The sequence below is a fragment of the Mustelus asterias genome, chromosome 11, assembly GCF_964213995.1.
Source record: "Mustelus asterias chromosome 11, sMusAst1.hap1.1, whole genome shotgun sequence".
Taxonomy (NCBI): Eukaryota; Metazoa; Chordata; class Chondrichthyes; order Carcharhiniformes; family Triakidae; genus Mustelus; species Mustelus asterias.
In genome coordinates, this window is record NC_135811.1 from 2,236,322 (window position 1) to 2,257,754 (window position 21,433).

Genomic DNA, 21,433 nt, shown 5'->3' on the forward strand with positions numbered 1-21,433 from the left:
GCTGGGGCATATACATACAAAGGCACAATTGTTGGAATGCGAGTCTTAACAGGTAATCAAGTCTTTACAGGTGCAGACAATGCGAATGGAGGGAAGGATAATCACAGGTTAGAGGTATGAATTGTCTCAAGCCAGGATAGTTAGTAGGAGTTTGCAGGCCCAGGCCAAATGGTGGAGGTTACATGTATGTGAAATGTAAGATCCCAGTGAAGGCCATCCTCATGTGTGTGGAATTTGGCTATCAGTTTCTTCTCAGTGAATCTGTGTTTGTCATGTGTCGTGAAGACCGCCTTGGAGAACGCTTACCCAAAGATCAGAGGCTGAATGCCCTTGACTGCTGAAGTGCTCCCCGACAGGAAGGCAACACTCCTGCCTGGTGATTGTCGAGCAGTGTTCATTCATCCGTTGTCGTAGCATCTGCATGGTTTCCCCAATGTACCATGCCTCGGGACATCCTTTCCTGCAGCGAATCAGGTAGACAACGTTGGCCAAGTTGCAAGAGTATGTACTGTGTACCTGGTGGATGGTGTTCTCACGTGAGATGACGGCATCCGTGTCGATGATCCGGCACGTCTTGCAGAGGTTGCTGTGGCAGGGTTGTGTGGTGTCATGGTCACTGTTCTCCTGAAGGCTGGGTAGCTTGCTATGAACAATGGTCTGTTTTGACGTTGCGTGGTTGTTTGAAAGCAAGTAGTGGGGATGGCCTTGAGATGTTTGTCTTCATCGATGACATGTTGAAGGCTCCAGAGAAGATGTCGTAGCCTCTCCGCTCCGGGGAAGTACTGGACAACGAAGGGTACTGTCTGCTGTGTCCCGTGTTTGTCTTCTGAGGAGGTCAGTGCGATTTTTCGCAGTGGCATGTCGGAACTGTCTGAGTCGAGCGCCATATCCTGTTCTAAGAAGGCGTCTTTTGATGTCTGTGTCGGTGTCTGTTGTGTTCCTCATCCGAGCAGATCCTGTGTATATGGAGGACTTGTCCGTAGGGGATGGCTTCTTTAACGTGTTTAGGGTGGAAGCTGGAGAAGTGGAACATTGTGAGGTTATCCGTGGACTTGCAGTACAGTGAGGTGCTGAGATGACTGTCCTTAGATGCGTGTGTCCAAGAATGCAACCGATTCCGGAGAGTAGTCTATGGTGAGTCTGATGATGGGATGGAACTTGTTGATGTCATCATAGAGTTGTTTCAGTGATTGTTCACCATGACTCCAAAGGAAGAAAATGTCATTGATTGTATCTAGTGTATAGCATCGGTTGAAGGTCCCGTGCGGTGAAGAGGTCTTGTTCAAACCTGTACATGAAGATGTTGGCATATTGAGGTGTGAATTTGTCCCCATGGCAGTTCAGTGTGTCTGGATGAAGACCTGGTTGTTGAAAGTGACGTTGTGGTCTAGGATGAAGCGGATGAGTTGTAGAATTGCAGTTGTCGGCGTTGAGTACTGAGGCTGTTGCTGCAATGGCGTCATGGGGGATGCTGGTGTAGAGTGCCGAGACATCCATTGCGACGAGGAGCGCTGCTGGTTCAACTGCTCCATGGCTGCTGAGTTTCTGAAGAGGTCTGTAGTGTCGCGACAGAAGCTGGGGAAACTTGTATGATGGATTTCAGGATGCCCTTGACGTAGCCCATTGGTTCTTTCACAGGGTCCCATTGCCTGGACTTGTAAAATCTCACTATCCTGGCTTGAAACCATTCACACCTCTAACATGTGATTATTTCTCTCTCCACTCACATTGTCTGCACCTGTAAAGACTTGATTACCTGTTGAGACACTCATTCCAAACATTACCTTGCAATTGCTTCTGTCTATATATGCTCTGTTTGTTTGTGAACCCACCACTCCACTGATGAAGGAGCAGTGCTCTGAAAGCTTGTGATTCCAAATAAACCTGTTGGGCTTTAACCCAGTGTTGAAACTTCTCTCTACATTCTGGAAGGAAGAGACTATAACGGCACGACCGATATTGTTAGGTTTACACAATTCCCAACCACCCTTCACCTGGGTAATTGGGGGTCACTGCTGGGCTCGAGTAGTTTTAGAATCTCTTCAGTTGTTGGAGCTGATAAGATTGCAGCTCAGTCAAAGTTGTTTGGTTCTGGCTGTTGGTGTCTGCCTTCGGTTCTGTTGGTTGGGTCGGTCGAAGAAGAGTTCCCATCTGTGCTTGTGAAGAGGTGAACTCAAGAATTCCCCCCCCCCCCCCCCGAAGTGAACTCCGCAGAGGACTGCCTTCAACTTCAAAAGAAGCAGCCTTTACAATTCAGGTTGGCTCCTCCCACTGGTCAGTTGAATCTCGGTGAGTGCTTCCATAAGACACAGGAGACACTCGGTCCATTGAGTCCGCTCCGCCATGCAATCATGGCTGATATTTTTCTCATCCCCATTCTCCTGCCTTTTTTATCAGCTGCAAGTTGTTGAAGTGAGAAATGGTTTGGATTGGCTGCAGGAAGTGTTAATTGTTTTCCCACTGAGTTTACAAGACCGGCTGGGCCCCAAACCTGTTGGAATTTGCAGACAACCTGGAGATGTTACGGGGAGCATTGTTCTCAGGCCTAGCAGGGCCCATTTGTATAACTAGCAGGCTAGCTTTGTCCTTGACTTGCTGTCTGAGCTTAAGCAACTCCCAGGTGGACTTGCGAAGGCTGTGTATCTCTGTCGCTGTCTCGTTTGCAGCCATTTTAAGTCTGTGTTTTGAAACACAATTTTAAGTTTTTGTCCATATTTCAGCCAGTTTTGCCCATATTCCACATTGTATTAATATCTATCGAAAGGTGGATTTACCTTGTCTTACACTGTCCCTTTGTAGCCTCCTGATATCATCTTCACAATTTACTTTCCTACCTATCTTTGTCATGATGCACTTTGGAAAGAATAGTTTGACAAGGAAGTATCCTAAAGGTCTGACACTGGGAAGTTCTGAAGAACAAAGGGACCTTGGCGTGTTTGTCCATAGATCTCTGAAGGCGGAAAGGCCAGTAAATAGGGTGGTGAAAAAGGCATATGGCACACTACCCTTTATCAATCGGGGTATAGATTACAAAAGAAGAGGTCATGATGGAGGTGTATAGAACTTTGGTGAGGCCACAGCTGGAGCACTGTGTGCAGTTCTGGTCGCCACATTATAGGAAGGACGTGAACGCACTGGAGGGGGTGCAGAGGAGATTCACCAGGATGGAACATTGAAGTTATGAAGAGAGGTTGGATAAGCTTGGGTCATTTTCTCTGGAGCAAGGAAGACTGAAGGACATGGACAGGGTGAATAGGGAGCAGCTGTTTCCCCCTTCGTTGAAGGGTCAGTTACGAGGGGACACAAGATAAAAGTGAGGTGGGAGGTTGAGGGGCGATTTGAGGAAAAACATTTTTACTCGGTGGTGACTGTCTGGAATGCGCTGCCTGGGAGGGTGGTGGAGGAGGGATGCCTCACGTACTTTAAAAAGTACCTGGATGAGCACTTGGGACGCCATAGCATTCAAGGCTATGGGCCAAGTGCTGGCAAGTGGGATTAGGTGGGCAGGTCGGGGCCTTTCATGCGTTGGTGCAGACTCGATGGGCCGAAGGGCCTCTTCTGCACTGTAGGATTCTGTGATCAGTAAACTTAGCAACTGTCCCTTCCAGTCTCTTCATCCAAGTCATTGCTATAAACTAAAGTTTAGGACTACTTATTCTTGTGGCACACTCGTTAAATCCTGCCAACTGGGAAAAACCTTTGGCCCCAAAACAATCTTCTATCCATGCCAATATATACCTCCTATGTCATGAGGTTGTATTTTTAACCTTTTTGTTGGGGCATTTTTTTGCTTCTGGAAATCTAGGTACAGTACATCCACAGGTTCCCCTTTATCCACAGCACACATGACTCCTTCCAACAGACTCCAATAAGTTGGTTCAAAATTATTTCCCTTTTTAAAAAAAACTGTGTTGACTCTGCCTGATTAATGGAACCTTTCCTGAATCTTGTGAATTTGGGGAAATTAAAACCAATACATCAGCTAACTCTAGCCGCCTTTTTCAGGACCTCCCAGGGTGAAGCCAATCCAGAGCCTGCAGACCCAACAATTTGCTCAGTGCCACTTCCCTGAGCTCCCTTCCTCCCTCCTGATGTACAGCCATTTCTAGGATCCTCTATTGAAGACAAATGCAAAATACTTGGTAAATTCATCAACCATAGCTTTGTTTTCCATTAGCAATTCCCCAGACGCATGGTCTGAGACCATATCTACAGAAACTCTTTCTGTCCAACTTTGTATCACTAGTTCTAGCTTTCTCTCATTCTAATTTCCCTCTAACTTATTTGTCATTGGTTGCCGTTCTTTATATTAACGAATCATACCTGCCACTTTGTGCAAGTAGTTGCTTTTTTCTTTGCGTTTAATACTCCCCTTGGAATGTTTCTCTCTCGATGTGTTTATTCTGTGCATTCTGAAATAGCCCCTTAAATGTCTGCCATTGAACATCTATTGATCTATAATATAAGCACATTTACCAGTTCACTTAACTAGCTCTGCTTTCATACACTCATAGTTGCTCTTGTTAAGTTGAAAATACTAGTCTTGGACACATTCTTCTCTCTCTCTCCCCAATTGAATGTAAAATACAATCATATTGCTGTAACATAGAGGTGTCTTCTGAGGTTATTAATTAATATCTCATTGCACAGTACCAGGTCTTGTATAGCCTATCCTTAGAGCAGAACATTCTGGAACCAAAGAAACTATCCTGAAAACATTCTATAAACTGAGGGTGTTTTGGAAGGTGAGTTGTCACTAGCCAGAAACTACACTTCTGGGGAAGAAGTGGGTTCCAGTCACTATTGTAGCCAAGACGGGGCTGCTGTCTTACACAATGGAAACTTGGGACGAGTTAGTGTGGCACTGACATGCAGACCGACTGTTGGTGGCCCCACAGCAAGGGGTAGGGACCCCACCTATAAGCTCAGAGGAATTCCAAATAGTGCGGGTGGCATGGAGGTATCAGGAGGGGGAGGCCTGGGAGTGATGGCTCCTCTGGTCATGGCAGGGATGGGGAACCTGACACTGACGAAGTGCAGGAAGAGCAGCCACTGTTGATGGGTTCATTGAGACCACAATCGCAGGAAAGGATTATAAAACTGGTTCCAATCCCCTGGCATCAAATCCCAAGGGATGGTCATCACCGTCTTGGGTTGATCGAGTCTAAGATGGTCTGTATTATTCGTTTAGTCTCTGAACGTCAGCTCTTCTCTCCTTACAGATGCTGCCAGACCTGAGATTTTCCAGCATTTTCTCTTTTGGTCTCCTATGGTCTGTATTATATTGTAAAGATGTTGTGGGTTCTGCAGAGAGCATCTGTGATATAAAGAGGAAAATGCACAATTGTATGTGAATAGTTTATGCTGTTGCATTTTGGAGTGGGGGGGGGTTGTTAGAGGGGAGGAGTGGTATGTATGGGGCATAACCCCTTCAGTTGAATGGGTCATGTGACCTGAGGTGTGGGGTGACATGTTGGGGTCTGCCCATAGTGGACAGTCAACATTTGGAGTGTGGAATGAGTAGACTGAATAAAGCTCTGTGCTCCCCAAGTCCAGTACTATTTCAAACCTTTGGAATATAGAACTTGACCACTTTCTGGATATTCAGCAGATGCTCAGCAACAGCTCCTTTCCTCACCTGTGGAACAGCGGAAACCAATTCCTACAGCGTGAAAAAGTTAGAAAAGCAAAGGAGGAACTGCCCTCCCCTCTTTACCGAACTTCCTCTTGTCACCAAACTTCCCACACACTATCCAAAACTGCACTCAGGTATGGTCGCAAAGAGTGTCTGGATTTCTGTGTTCTGAGCAAAGGGACGAGCTGAGCCCAGGTACAGCAGAGACCCGTTCAAACTCGTTTCCTTAATTAATTAACTCTTTTTCAGCTGGTTCTCTCCCCCCACTTAGGCCCCTGGATGAGACTTACAAGTTAAACAATATTGCAATTAAATGTTAAATGCAAATACAAAGAATGTTAGATTTTTCAAAAGATATTTAAAGTTTCCCTCGTCTCACCAAATGTCCACAAGTCTCACCTCAGGAGTGAGCACGGAAACGAAGGTAACTGAAAAATTGTTCAGCATCATGCTGAGCCCAAAGTTCAAATGTGAGGCGATGGTGAGTCCTGTACAGAATGTTCAGTGTCAGAGTGGGCAGGTCAGAGGGTGCTGTGAATACACGGTGAGGGACAGGGAGGTTCAGAACATCCAGGATGGACTTTGATGTCCATGAATTGCTGAGGCTTGCATTCCTTAACACTTGAAAGGAATAAAATCTCGGATAAGACAGAGAATGAAATGGAACTGGAGATCAGGAATTGTCGGTGTTGCTGGAGAGAGGTTGAGGTTTACATACAGCAACGTGTGGGCCTCGCTGGATATCAGGATGTGGTGAGAACAGCAATCCAAGGAATATTGTATTTCACGGAGACGCTTGTTATCCTGGGTGGGTTCAAACTCCAGTTAGAATCCACATGGAGTGAGATGGAGACCATTACTGAGAAAGGAAATGTGGTTGTGGAAGTGAGTTTTGATAAACACCTTATCAGGGAAATGGGAAAGGAAAAGGGCCATGGAAAAAGGGAAAAACCAACAGCCCGTCAGAACAGCAATTCTGTGGTGAGTAACTCCTCTCCTGACCTCAAAGCCCCTGACCATTATCTACGAGGCACAAGTCAGGAGTGTGATGGAATACTCTCCGTTGCCTGGATGAGTCTGGTCATGGCTAAGACCACACCTTGTTTTCTCTAACATAACCAGAGTCCACATTTCCCCTCATTTTTCCACTGCTCAGATTTCCAAACCAGAAGCTCAGCTCTGCACACTTACCCACACAAAGTGGTGATGACAGTAAAAACCTGACTTTCTTCACTATATATCAACCAGCAATTTTTAGTTGTGGCATTTTGCACTGAACGTGGGGCATTTTAATCACCTGTCAACTGTCCAGCTACCCATTGTAACTTTCCAAAAATTAGTATGACATTTGAGTAGCCGATTGATTTTTATTTTTTCACTTGCATCCTGAAATGAACAAACACATTTATTTTGAGTGCCACGCTCAAAGCTTAAAAACGAAACAGAGAAAATGCAGAACAAATAACCAATGATTGTGTTGTGGGAAAAATGCCACTCATAGTCAGATCTCAAGGTTCCAAAAATACAGTTTATTCAATGGAGCTAGAACATAGAACATAGAATATTACAGCGCAGTACAGGCCCTTCGGCCCTCGATGTTGCGCCGACCAGTGGAACCAATCTAAAGCCCCTCTAATCTACACTATTCCAATATCATCCATATGTTTATCCAATAACCATTTGAATGCTCTTAATGTTGACGAGTCCACTACTGCTGCAGGCAGGGCATTCCACACCCTTACTACTCTCTGAGTACCCTCTAACATCTGTCCTATATCTCTTACCCCTCAATTTAAAGCTATGTCCCCTCGTGTTAGCCATCACCATCCGAGGAAAAAGGCTCTCACTATCCACCCTATCTAATCCTCTGATCATCTTGTATGCCTCTATTAAGTCACCTCTTAACCACCTTCTCTCTAACGAAAACAACCTCAAGTCCCTCAGTCTTTCCTCATACGATTTTCCCACCATACCAGGCAACATCCTGCTAAATCTCCTCTGCACCCTTTCCAACACTTCCACATCTTTCCTATAATACGGCGACCAGAACTGTAGCAATACTCCAAATGCGGCCGCACCAGAGTTTTTTGTACAGTTGCAACATGACCTCCTGGCTCCAAAACTCAATCCCTCTACCAATAAAAGCTAACACACCGTACGCCGCCTTAACCCTATGAACCTGGGTGCCAACTTTCCGGGATCTATGCACATGGACACCCAGATCCCTCTGTTCATCCACACTACCAAGTATCTTACCATTAGCCCAGTACTCTGAATTCCTGTTACTCCTTCCAAAGTGAATCACCTCACTTTTCTGCATTAAACTCCATTTGCCACCTCTCAGCCCAGCTCTGCAGCTTATCTATGTCCCTCTGTAACCTGCCACTTCCCTCCGCACTGTCTACAACTCCACCGACTTTAGTGTCATCTGCAAATTGACTAATCCATCCTTCCACGTCCTCATCCAGGTCATTAATAAAAATGACAAACAGCAGTGGCCCCAAAACAGATCCTTGCGGTTCACCACTAGTAACTGAACTCCAGGATGAATATTTCCCATCAACCACCACCCTCTGTTTTCTTACAGCTAGCCAATTCCTGATCCAAACCACTAAATCGCCCTCAATCCCATGTGTCTGTATTTTCTGCAAAAGCTTACAATGGGGAACCTTATCAAACGCTTTGCTGAAATCCATATACACCACATCAACCGCTTTACCCTCATCCACCTCTTTGGTCACCTTCTCAAAGAACTCAATAAGGTTTGTGAGGCACGACCTACCCTTCACAAAACCGTGCTGACTATCCCTAATCAAATTATTCCTTTCCAGGTGATCATAAATCCTATCTCTTATAATCCTTTGCCATACTTTGCCCACAACCGAAGTAAGGCTCACCGGTCTATTTTAGCACACTCAAAGTGAGTGCCATGTTCGAGTCTTTACGTCGCTCGTCAACGTGGTTGTCTACCTCTAGCGAATCCACAGTCAAGGGACTACTGATCTAAACTGAGGCCAGATTGTTAAGGTCAAATCAGGGGTATTAACCTCCCAAGATCTAATTGGGACTCATGAGCCAAGTTGTTGGTAACCCAGCGCATGAAACTCCTCCACTAAAGAACAATCGGGACTGATAGGATAGGCCGAATCAGGACAGATCAAATTAAAATAAACTATTGAAACGTTAAACTTTAATAAAATAGTAAAAAGTGCATTCAAATAAAATAAGAATAAAACAAGTCAAACTATCGAATTGTATAGGACCACAACAAACAAACATGGCCCAACAATTCAAACTGAGCCAGATGCAACACCCAGTGCATTCCAGCAACAAATTAATGTCAATTTATCGTTGCCAATCAACCTTGGGAGCACGTTTTTAGGGTTGTGGGAGGAAACCGGAGTACCCGGAGGAAACCCACACAACATGAGGAGAATGTGCAAACTCCCACAGCCCGTGACCGGAGCCGAAAATCGGACTCAAGCCGCTAAGGCTGTGCAGCCACAGTGCGAATCACTATAACTGTCATGCTGCCCACAAATCGGTCCACCAAGATACACCCACCCGACCCAGCGACACGGAGCAGCAACAGGAGCACATGCCCGCACCGCACTGAGGATCGGTGCGAACGCCGAAGACATCACACCAACCGGGAAGCTAGGCAGAAGTCACATGGGCAAAGGGGCACTAATAGCACTCCAACCCCAAGGGCGAACTGCAAAGACATACCACGGTGTTAGTGTGACCCAACGGCGAAGCCCTTCCAACAGTACCGTCATGCGTGCACCCGAGACCACCACCGCGCACCAAACGCATGGGCATACCCCGGGGGACCGAGATACCTAGGATGGAATAGGCATGTTATTTACAAACCAACATTCAGGCGGTAATTTAAAATAACTAATAAAATAATAAAATCCTACATACTAATTATGTACTGTCAATTAGGGTAAAAATTGTCTCATCTATCGTTGAAAATACCTAGTATCTCCAACGTTAATGACAAAGTGAGTCTAGATATTTGTTGGGCAAATGATTGAAATTTGCTAATGCCCAGGAACAACATAAGGCCATTATTCTTCTCTAACCATTTTACCCCCTTGCACCCATAACAAATCCAAAATATCGTACTTCCAAACCACTCGTCGATTCCAGATGTTTATACTTAATACACTTCCCACGCCCTCTCTAAACTACCACAATTATCCTCAAATCGGATAGTCACATCTACAGCAACACGCTGATCTTTATCCCTCTTAAATATAATATCTGGCTTCCAAAGGGAACCATCCTTAGCAGTGAGTCTTGGCTCTACATAGGATGTCCACCCATATTTTCCAATAAATTTATGTAATTGATCCAATATCGTATTATGACGCTTAATCCTACTATTCTTAACGAATGGGCAAAAACTGGAAATGTGTCCTAAAGTTTCAGTCCCGACCTCACACCTTCGACAGGTTTTATTTGCAAAGGGTTTACCTCTTGTTAGGGTTACCCTTGTGGGATACAAATTACATCTCAATAATATGTTGTTGATGAATTTATTGGATTGAAGCTGAAATACAGCCTTAAAGAAGAACAAGAACAAAGAACAATACAGCACAGGAACAGGCCCTTCGGCCCTCCAAGCCCGCGCCGCTCCCTGGTCCAGGATTGAATCCTGAATCCAGGATCCCCGCCCAATTTTCCAGCCTATCTACATCCTAATATCCTATCCACCGAGCTGTCCCTCACAGCTACGATGCTTTGTTCATCACAACTATTAACTCACCCCCACCCCCCCATTCCAGACCATGTGATCTCCAGGGAGAGGCGAAAACCCAGAGTGAAAACCCCAGGGCCAATATGGGAAAAAAAATCTGGGAAATTCCTCTCCGACCCCCTGTGGCGATCGAAACGAGTCCAGGAGATCACACTGGCCCTGATCAGAAAATGCTTCCCAACCCTATTCATTTCCACTTCTGCTTTACGAACACCATCTGAATTCCCTGCCCCCGAGACAGGTTCCCAACTATCCGCAGTCTCGCTCTGTACTGGCCCCAGCAAGATGATCATAGAATGAAGCCTTGAAACGAGAAACAAAGAACAATTAGCCCGCGCCGCTCCCTGGTCCAAACTAGACCACTCTTTTGTATCCCTCCATTCCCACTCCGTTCATATAGCTGTCTAGATAAGTCTTAAACGTTCCCAGTGTGTCCGCCTCCACCACCTTGCCCGGCAACACATTCCAGGCCCCCACGACCCTCTGTGTAAAATATGTCCTTCTGATATCTGTGTTAAACCTCCCCCCCCCCCCCCTTCACCTTGAACCTATGACCCCTCGTGAACGTCACCACCGACCCGGGGAAAAGCTTCCCACCGTTCACCCTATCTATGCCTTTCATAATTTTATACACCTCTATTAAGTCTCCCCTCATCCTCCGTCTTTCCAAGGAGAACAACCCCAGTTTCCCAAATCTCTCCTCATAACCAAGCCCCTCCATACCAGGCAACATCCTGGTAAACCACCTCTGTACTCTCTCCAAAGCCTCCACGTCCTTCTGGTAGTGTGGCGACCAGAACTGGACGCAGTATTCCAAATGCGGCCGAACCAACGTTCTATACATCGGCAACATCAGACCCCAACTTTTATACTCTATGCCCTGTCCTATAAAGGCAAGCATGCCATATGCCGCCTTCACCACCTTCTCCACCTGTGACGTCACCTTCAAAGATCTGTGGACTTGCACACCCAGGTCCCTCTGCGTCTCTACACCCTTTATGGTTCTTCCATTTATCGTGTGGCTCCTCCCTACATTATTCCCACCAAAATGCATCACTTCGCATTTATCAGGATTGAACTCCATCTGCCATTTCTTTGCCCAAATTTCCAGCCTATCTATATCCTTCTGTAGCCTCTGACAATGTTCCTCACTATCTGCAAGTCCTGCCAGTTTTGTGTCGTCCGCAAACTTACTGATCACCCCAGTTACTCCTTCTTCCAGATCATTTATATAAATCACAAACAGCAGAGGTCCCAATACAGAGCCCTGCGGAACACCACTAGTCACAGGCCTCCAGCCGGAAAAAGACCCTTCCACTACCACCCTCTGTCTTCTATGACCAAGCCAGTTCTCCACCCATCTAGCCACCTCCCCCTTTATCCCATGAGATCCAACCTTTTTCACTAGCCTACCATGAGGGACTTTGTCAAACGCTTTACTAAAGTCCATATAGACAACATCCACGGCCCTTCCTTCGTCAACCATTCTGGTCACTTCTTCAAAAAACTCCACCAGGTTAGTGAGGCATGACCTCCCCCTCACAAAACCATGCTGACTATCATTAATGAGTTTATTCCTTTCTAAATGCGTATACATCCTATCTCTAAGAATCTTCTCCAACAACTTCCCCACCACGGACGTCAAGCTCACCGGCCTATAATTACCCGGGTTATCTTTCCTACCCTTCTTAAATAACGGGACCACATTAGCTATCCTCCAATCCTCTGGGACCTCACCTGCGTCCAGTGACGAGACAAAGATTTGCGTCAGAGGCCCAACGATTTCACCTCTCGTCTCCCTGAGCAGCCTTGGATAGATTCCATCAGGCCCTGGGGATTTGTCAGTCTTTATATTCTCTAACAAACCTAACACTTCCTCCTTTGTAATGGAGATTCTCTCCAACGGTTCAACACCCCTCCGAGACACTCCCAGTCAACACATCCCTCTCCTTTGTGAATACCGACGCAAAGTATTCATTTAGGATCTCCCCTACTTCTTTGGACTCCAAGCATAAGTCCCCACTTTTGTCCCTGAGAGGTCCGATTTTTTTTCCCTAACAACCCTTTTGTTCCTAACGTATGAATAAAATGCCTTGGGATTCTCCTTAATCCTGTCTGCCAAGAACATTTCGTGACCCCTTTTTGCTCTTCTAATTCCCCGTTTGAGTACTTTCCTACTTTCTTTGTACTCCTCCAGAGCTCCCTCCGTTTTTAGCTGCTTGGACCTAACATACGCCTCTCTTTTCTTTTTGACCAGTCCCTCAATTTCCCTGGTTATCCACGGTTCTCTAATCCTACCCTTCCTATCCTTCTTTTTTACAGGCACATGCTTGTCCTGTAGCCCTAACAACTGTTCCTTAAAAGACTGCCACATACCAGATGTGGATTTACCCTCAAACAGCCTCTCCCAATCAAGAGCTGCCAATTTCTGCCTGATCCCACTAAAGTTAGCCTTCCCCCAATCCAACACCTTACCCTTGGGACACCACTCATCCTTTTCCATCACTATCCTAAAGCTAACAGAATTGTGGTCACTATTTGCCACATGTTCCCCTACCAAAACTTTGAAGACCTGACCGGGCTCATTCCCCAGTACCAGGTCCAGTATAGCCCCCTCTCTAGTCAGGCTGTCTACATATTGTTCCAACGAACCCTCCTGTACACATTTTACAAATTCCTCCCCATCCAGAGTCCCTGCCCTCAGCGATTTCCAGTCTATACCAGGGAAATTGAAGTCTCCCACTACAACAACCCTATTTTTCCTGCACCTATCCAGTATCTCCTGACATATCCATTCTTCTACTTCCCTTGGGCTGTTGGGGGGCCTGTAGTACACCCCCAACATAGTGACTGTGCCTTTCCTGTTTCTAAGCTCCACCCAGAGTGACTCGTTACACGACCCCTCTGAATTGTCCTCCCTCTGCACCGCTGTAATGTGCTCTCCAACTAATACCGCTACTCCCCCACCTCTTTTGGCCCCTCCTCTGTCTCGCCTAAAACACTTGTACCCTGGAATATTCAGCTGCCAGTCCTGTCCCTCTTTCAACCAAGTCTCTGTCACCGCAACCACATCCAAATTCCTCGTGTGCATTAAGGCCCCAAGTTCATCTGTCTTACCTGCTACGCTCCTTGCATTGAAGTATAAGCACTCCAGACCTCCAGGCCCAGTGAGGTCGTCCTCCCCCAGAGTGCTCTTCTTCTTTGCCAGCCTTGTCCCAGCCCCAAGCTCGTCCCCAGCCTCCACACTTGTAGACCTAATATTTTGATCCCCACCCCCCTGCCATACTAGTTTAAACCCCCCCGAACTGCACTAGCAAAGCTCCCAGCCAGGATATTTGTGCCCTTCCAACTTAGTTGTGACCCCTCCCTCTTGTACAGGTGCCATCCTCTCCTGAAAACTTCCCATTGATCTATGAAAATGAAGCCCTCCCTCCTGGACCAGTCCTTTAGCCAGGCATTCATTTGTACCAACTCCCTATTCTTATCCTCACTGGCACGAGGCATTGGGAGCAGCCCAGAGATGGCCGCCCTAGTGACCCTACTTTTTAACCTATTTCCCAACTCCCTGAATTGCTCTCTTAGGATCCCCCTACTCTTCCTATCTACGTCATTTCCACCAATGTGTATAATGACATCCGTTTCTTTATCTTCCCCTTTTAATATGCCTCCTATCCGCTCGGAGACATCCGTGACCCCAGCACCAGGTAGGCAGACTACCATCCTGGAGTCCCGTTCGCACCCACAGAATCGCCTGTCTGTGCCTCTAACTGACGCGTCCCCCACCACTATCGCTCTCCTAACCCCTCTCTTCCCTTTCCGGGCCACAGAGCCTGACTGTGTGCCAGTGACCTGGTCACTGTGTCTTACCCCTGGAGAGGCACACTCCTCCACACTATCTAAAACAATATACCTGTTTTGGAGGGGGACAACCACAGGTGACCCCTCTTCTAACTGTTCACTCCCCTCCCCTCTCACACCTGTCACCAAGCCCTTCCTATTTTGAGAGACAGCCACTGGAGTACTCCCTGGTACTTTACCCTTCTGCCCTTTACTCCTCCTAACTGTGACCCACGTGTCTTCCTCCCGATGCCCCGGTGTAACTAGTTGCCTATAACTCCTGTCAATTTTTCTCCCATTTTCCCTGACTAGCCTAAGGTCAGCGATCTGCAGCTCCAGTTCCATGACACGGTCCCTCAAGAGCTGCAGTTCCACGCACCTGGCACATATGTGAACATCTGGGAAGCTAGGTGTTTGCAGGAACTCCCACATCCCACATCGGAAGCACTGAACTGGCCGATCACTCATACCTGCCCTTATCCTTTATAGGGTTGGGTAAAAAATAACTAGCCTTGCCTCGCCCTTTCAGCCCAAGCCCTGTGAGCCAAAGCCCTTATAGTTCACATTCTGCTACCCACTCACTCCACTGGCCGCTCCCGACGCTGCCCGCTGTATAGTGCAGTCGGCCTTTTATGCTCCCGGCGAACGCCCCAGGTAACTGCCTTTTATATTAAGACTCAACCTCCCAGAGTCCCCTTCAGCTGACCTCACTTCCTCAATTCAAAACCCTGAAAAAAGCCCGCGAAATATACAAGGAATACCCTTAAATGAATAATTAAATCACTTCTTTGCTTACTCTCAGCACTCCTGCTAAGACTCTCTCCCCCAGTCTCACTCCAGTCAAACAAACCCAGCAATTAGAAATTTTATCATTCTCATAATAATGAATTCCTATGCCTTGGCATTGTAGCCGTCTCCATTTATCAAACTCCCAATCTCTCCACCCTACATATTTATTCAATGGTTTCTTGGGCCCTACCTCCTCATTCCTAAGTAATGGCACTGCCGCCCTAATCATCTCCATTGACTCATTGGCATCCCCATTATCCTCACTAACATCAGGCATAAAATCCTCAATCTCTCTAAGGACATTAAGAGATCTTAACTCCTGAATATTGTCACTAATATTTAACTCTCAATATTGAAAGGAAGCACGGATAACTCGATCCGTGGAAATAGACAATGACTCCCATTTACGAATAACTGCTGACGGGATCTGTACCTCAAGTTTAGGAATCCCTAAACCTCCATTCCTCATACGGGAATAGAGGACCGCATCAGTTAAATGGGGGGGAAAGTGTAAAAATGGTTTAACTGCGTTCCTAATAATTAAATCTAATTTAATTAGTGTATTTTGACACCTCAAAGAATCAAATGAAAATATAATCTCGGGATAACGTATACAGTTAACAGCTCAACGCTCTGTCTAGGCCGAAGAGCTGCATCCTGCAAACTAGAAACCCAAACCTTTAACTTATCTTCCCAAGCGCTTTCCTCAACACCGACCCGCGGGTCAATCCGAGCACCCAAATATTTCTCAGTTTCGCCTGGGGGGATATAAGCAATTACCTCTTTCCTAATCTGCCAATTTTTACAATGATTATACAGGAACGTCTTCTGTTTATGGGTAAAATGAAAACCCTTTGTCTTATTGATATTAATAGACAATCCTGTAAGATTACAGAAAGATTGCAAAATTTTCAAATTACGTGCCATCCCAGTAGAAGAATCACTTAAAAGATCAAGATCATCTGCAAAGGCTAGGGTTGAACAATTTATTTTAGCTCCATCTAAGCTCATAAAGACCCCAGATTCGGCCTCTTCAAGACTACAAATCAATGGGTCCATCGCAATATTAAATAAAATAGGTGAAAGTGAATCTCCTTGCTTTACACCCCTCTCTATATTTATTGGAGCGGTCTTGGACGTATTGCCCTCGATCACTGTTGTATTGCCAGTGTAAAGATCTCGAATGAGATCTACAAAGGCTTGTGGGAGTTTAACACGCTCTAAAGCTTTAATAAGTAATTTATACCCTATTGAATCGAATCCCTTCGCCAGATCAACAAAGACCACGGCCAAGTCCTTACAACTTTTCTTAGCACCCTTAATAATGTTCTGCAACACAGCAATATTCTCGTTGCAGCCGGGTGTTGCTGCCAAAAATCCCTTCTGCCGTGGGTTAATGTCCACAGTGTTACTCAACCTCTTAGCCATGATCTTAGTGAAAAGACGGAGCAACATAGGACCAATAGTAATTGGACGCCAATTATCAATATCTTTTAAACGCTCTCTATCCTCACATTTCGGAATCAAAACGGTTCTACTCTGTTTCATACAATCCGGGATCATTCTTGATGTCAACCAAAGATTAAAAAGGCGAGGTATCCTATTCTCATCAGCCTCATTAATATCACGGATGTCCTCGCTTTTCTGTCCATCCGGCCCGGGAGCACTATCCTCTTTAATTCCCTTTTATTACTAGGGAGACCTCTTCAGCTTTAATTGACATCATCAATTCCCCCGGATCTACTTTACCTTTATACTTGGCAAATTTACTAATATTAGATTTATCATTACTACTGGAGAGTTTTCCTCAAACTTTCCTCCAGCTCCGTTACAGATAATGGACAGGACACTGTTGTGGGCGCCCCCATAATCTGCCGAGCCAATTGACGCCTATTATTTTTATAAAGTAATTGAGTGGCTCTAAATATTGATTTCCGTTTTGCCCACCGTTTCTTCGCTCCACTATTTACATCGCGTTTAGGGTGCCTATCTACATTCCTAACCTGAACAAAACCAACCTTCTGTTTAGGTTTCTCACCCTTCACAAAAAAATTAGTAATACCTTCCATTAAACCTACTCCCCGGGCTCTACTGTCTGGGTCATTCCGAACCCTCATCAAAGCCTCAGCTTGTGTAAGCTGGTCATCTATCTCTCTCTGTTTGGGGATTAAAACAGGGAGTTGCTTATCAACGCCAATTCGTGAAACCGGAGCCCTAACATCAACCTCACCTAATTCCTGTTCTTGCTCAGAACCCGAAGATATTTCTATCACTGTTGCCATAGCTACGGCTTGTGCCTTGCGTTTATCCACTAACAACCTACGTTTATCACCAATCTGTTGAGGCGTTTTAGTGACTAACACAGTACTAACGTCCTTATTGATGCACCGGGACCCAGCAAATCTCACCTCTAATTCTACGAGGAGTCTTTCCTCCTCCTCAGACCAAACCGATGGTAACCTACCACGTTTCTTGGCCGGAGCCGGCATAGCCTGCTTCAACCGCTTAGTATTACGTAGGACAGGATGACGGTGTCTTTCGTGCTGGGAGAGTCCACTTTCCGCTGTGAGCGCGAGTTCACACGCACTGCATTGAAACTCACCGACTGTCAAAGGTGACTTCTCTCCTTTACATTTCGGGTAGTGACAAGCAATGGAATGGTACTCGCCAGACTTACCACACCGTGAACGTTTAGTTTTAATGTTTTTAATTTGATGTACCGTCTTAATATGTTTACTAAATGCCCCTACTGTGGGAAAAATGGTACTACAGGACTTACACTATCCCATTGACACGTTATTTTGTATTATCACCTCGCAAACCTCAGTTCGGTCCTGAGTCGGCTCCATACTAACAGTCTCGATAAAGGTACCAGAGGTACCAGCATTGCTTACGGTATTTGTGTTTACTTCTAAACTTCCCGAACCCATATTCTGGGCTTTATAGGCCTTATTATAGAAGGTAACTGTCGTTAACTCAACCACATCATCCGTTGGATGGGCCGTCCAAACGGGCTCTTCTACAATAGGTTCAATGTCATCAACTACTGGGGTAGCTACCTCACCTGGACTGGGACCAGAATATACCACCCAATAGTGCCGATAATTTAACTCGGGTCTCAAGACCGCCTCTTCTGTTTGAGTGGAGACGGAACTTGTCTCTAGCTTTTTAGAGCTAAATCTAGTATAGCTTAACTTTTTAAATTGTTCCCAAAGAGCAGCTATGGACTCACCTGGGGGGCTGTTGTTTAACCGATCCCAACCCATCCGGATTCCCCCTTTTCGGGAGGACTATTCATTTTCGCTAACCGTCAATATCAAATCTCTCAAATCTCTCTGCGGACTATCTATCTACAGTCGTTGCGTTGTTTTTAACAAAGTTGTTTAGCCCTTGGTAGCAATCCACCAAGGTTTCCAGCGGGGCCGCGAGGAGGCACCACTTCACTGTGAATGCCAAAACACGCCAATAACATTCACACAGGTAACTACCCAGAGATGACTCTCTAGTGAGACCCTTCTAAAAGAGTCATAGTTACTCCCGCCAGGGTTGTCCCTACTCCCCTTCTTGAACAAGGGGACAACATTTGCTATCCTCCAGTCTTCTGGCACTGTTCCTGTAGACAATGATGACACAAAGATCAAAGCCAAAGGCTCTGCAATCTCCTCTCTAGCCTCCCAGAGAATCCTAAGATAAATCTCATCCGGTCCAGGTGACTTATCTATTTTTACCCTTTCCAGAATTGCTAACACCTCCTCCTTATGAACCCCAATCCCGTCCAGTCCAACAGCCTGCATCTCAGTACTCCCCTCGACAACACTGTCCCTCTCCAGTGTGAATACCGACGAAAAATATTCATTTAGTGCCTCTCCTATCTCTTCAGACTCCACGCACAACTTCCCACTCCTGTCCTTGACTGGCTCTAATCTTACCCTCGTCATTCTTTTACTCCTGACATACCTATAGAAAGCTTTAGGGTTTTCCTTGATCCTACCCGCCAAAGACTTCTCATGTCCCCTCCTGGCTCTTAACTCTTTCTTTAGGTCCTTTCCTGGCTAACTTGTAACTCTCAAGCTCCCTAACTGAGCCTTCACGTCTCATGTTAACATAAGTCTCCTTCTTCCTCTTCACAAGAGATTCAACCTCCTTAGTAAACCACGGTTCCCTCACACGTCTGCTTCCTCCCTGCCTGACAGGTACATATTTATCAAGGACGCGTAGTAGCTGTTCCTTGATCAAGTTCCACATTACGATTGTGCCCATCCCCTGCAGTTTCCTTCCCCAACCTATGCCAGCTAAATCTCACCTAATCGCATCATAATTTCGTTTTCCCCCAGCTATAACTCTTGCCCTGTGGTATATACCTATCCTTTTCCATTGCTAAAGTAAATGTAATCGAATTGTGGTCACTGTCACCAAAGTGCTCACTTACCTCCAAATCTAACACCTGGCCTGGTTCATTACCCAGTACCAAATCCAATATGGCTTCACCTCCTTGTTGGTCTACATACTGTGTCAGGAAGCCTTCCTGCGCACTGGACAAAAACCGATCCCTCTGAAGTAGTCAAACTATAGCTTTTCCAGTCAATATTTGTAAAGTTAAAGTCCCCCAGTACAACTACCCTGTTACTTTCACTCCTATCCAGAATCATCTTTTGCTCTACATCCCTGGAACTTTTCGGAGGTCTATAAAAAACTCCCAACAGGGTGACCTCTCCTTTCCTGTTTCTAACCTCAGCCCAAACTACTTGAGTAGACGAGTCCTCCTCAAATGTCCTTTTCTGCCACCGTAATACTGTCCTTGACTAACAATGCCACACCTCCCCCTCTTTTACCACCTTCCCTACACTTACTGAAACATCTAAAAGAGGGGGGCCCCCCCTGCCTCCTTGCCGGAGGACTGAGGCAGCACGTGTTTCCATTTACATGGCGCCTTGCCCCCCCCCTCTGGGGACAAGGCACAACGGCAGGTGGGGGCACGGCAGGAGATGACTCGCAAGGGGGAGGGGCACGCAGATCTCAAATGCCAAGGGCTCCCGAGGGGCCACGCCTCTTTTTGTTGTCCTGCCCTCGGGCAGGAGAGGCCCCTCGCACTCTGCCCCTTTTCGCCTTGGCCCATCGCACCCCCGCCACCCGCCCCCCCCCTCCCAATGTGTCAGCTTGGTTCCGCCGGCTATGTGGGGGGGCAGGTGGTACTCGGTTCGGGGCAGAGGGGGCTGTGGTGCCAACTGCGGCCGCCTTGTGTTGTTGGTCGGCAGCCTTGGAGACGGGGCAGTTCTTTCTCATGTGCCCCGCCTCCTTACAGGCATGACACTGTGCACCGTTCTTGGACCAGAAGACCCGGTATGTGAGTCCCTCAAAAGGGATATTTAAAACTTCCTCCCTCTTGGACCACCTCCCCGTGCCAGGCGGAGATATACCTGGCGCCAGGAGGGGTCCCGAAGGCCGAGTGGGATCGGCACCACCCCGGACCTGACCTCCCCCAGTGGATGGAAGTGGGGGAGGAGCTCATCGGGTAGGAAGGGCGGGATGTTTGATAATACTATCTTATGGGTGGTGGCCTCTAGAGGGTCCACCACCAGGAACGTCCCGCCCACCGTGAGCCCCTTTTCCAGGGCGAGGTGGACCGCCCGCTCGGCCTTCAAAAAGAATACGGCCCGGCCGTACATCTTGGAGGCCGCGACAATGGCTGAGGGGCCGACAACCCCAGCCATTGCCCTCACACAGGCCTCAATGGTCATGTCGGGGTGGGCATAGCACTTAACCCTGAGCTGCCTAAGGATCAAGGAAAACGGTGGCAGGGCCTTGGGAGCGGCGGGGGCTTTGGCTGCCACTGCACCCACATAGGTGGGCAGAGAAGGCCCTGCCACTGGCGACGCTGGCAAGGTCGCCATGGTGAACAAGGGAGTACCACGCCCACCCTGAGACTGCCCAGATGTACGGCAGGGCGTATGTGTGGGTAGTGATTGGGGGGGGGGTTTTGGGTTGCAGGGAGGGATAGGTAATGGGCCCCTCGGGACGGGGTCAGAGGGAAAAGATAAGGGAGGGTGGGGGTCCAGGTGCTCTCTCCCCTGAGCCAGAGAGGGAAAGAGGAGGTCGGAGGAGCAGGAGGGAGGATGAGGGGACAAGGCACGGAGGAGGGCCGGTGTCCCAGTCACTAAGAAAGAGGGGAGGGGAGGCCGGTGGTGAGGGCAGTGGCAGCAGCAGTGGGTGGGGGGGCTTTCCTCCTTCAGCCCACCTGGGCCCAACAGTGAACAAGTCCAGGGCCTTCACCCCCACCCCTGCAAATGGAAAGAGAAAGTTTGAATATTCTGCCCTCACCGACCTGTTAATGACGAGGGCACCAGCCCCACTACTCAGTCCTTTGATGTTTCTCCCTCAAAGTCGTGCTGTCCTCCCTCCTGCAGACG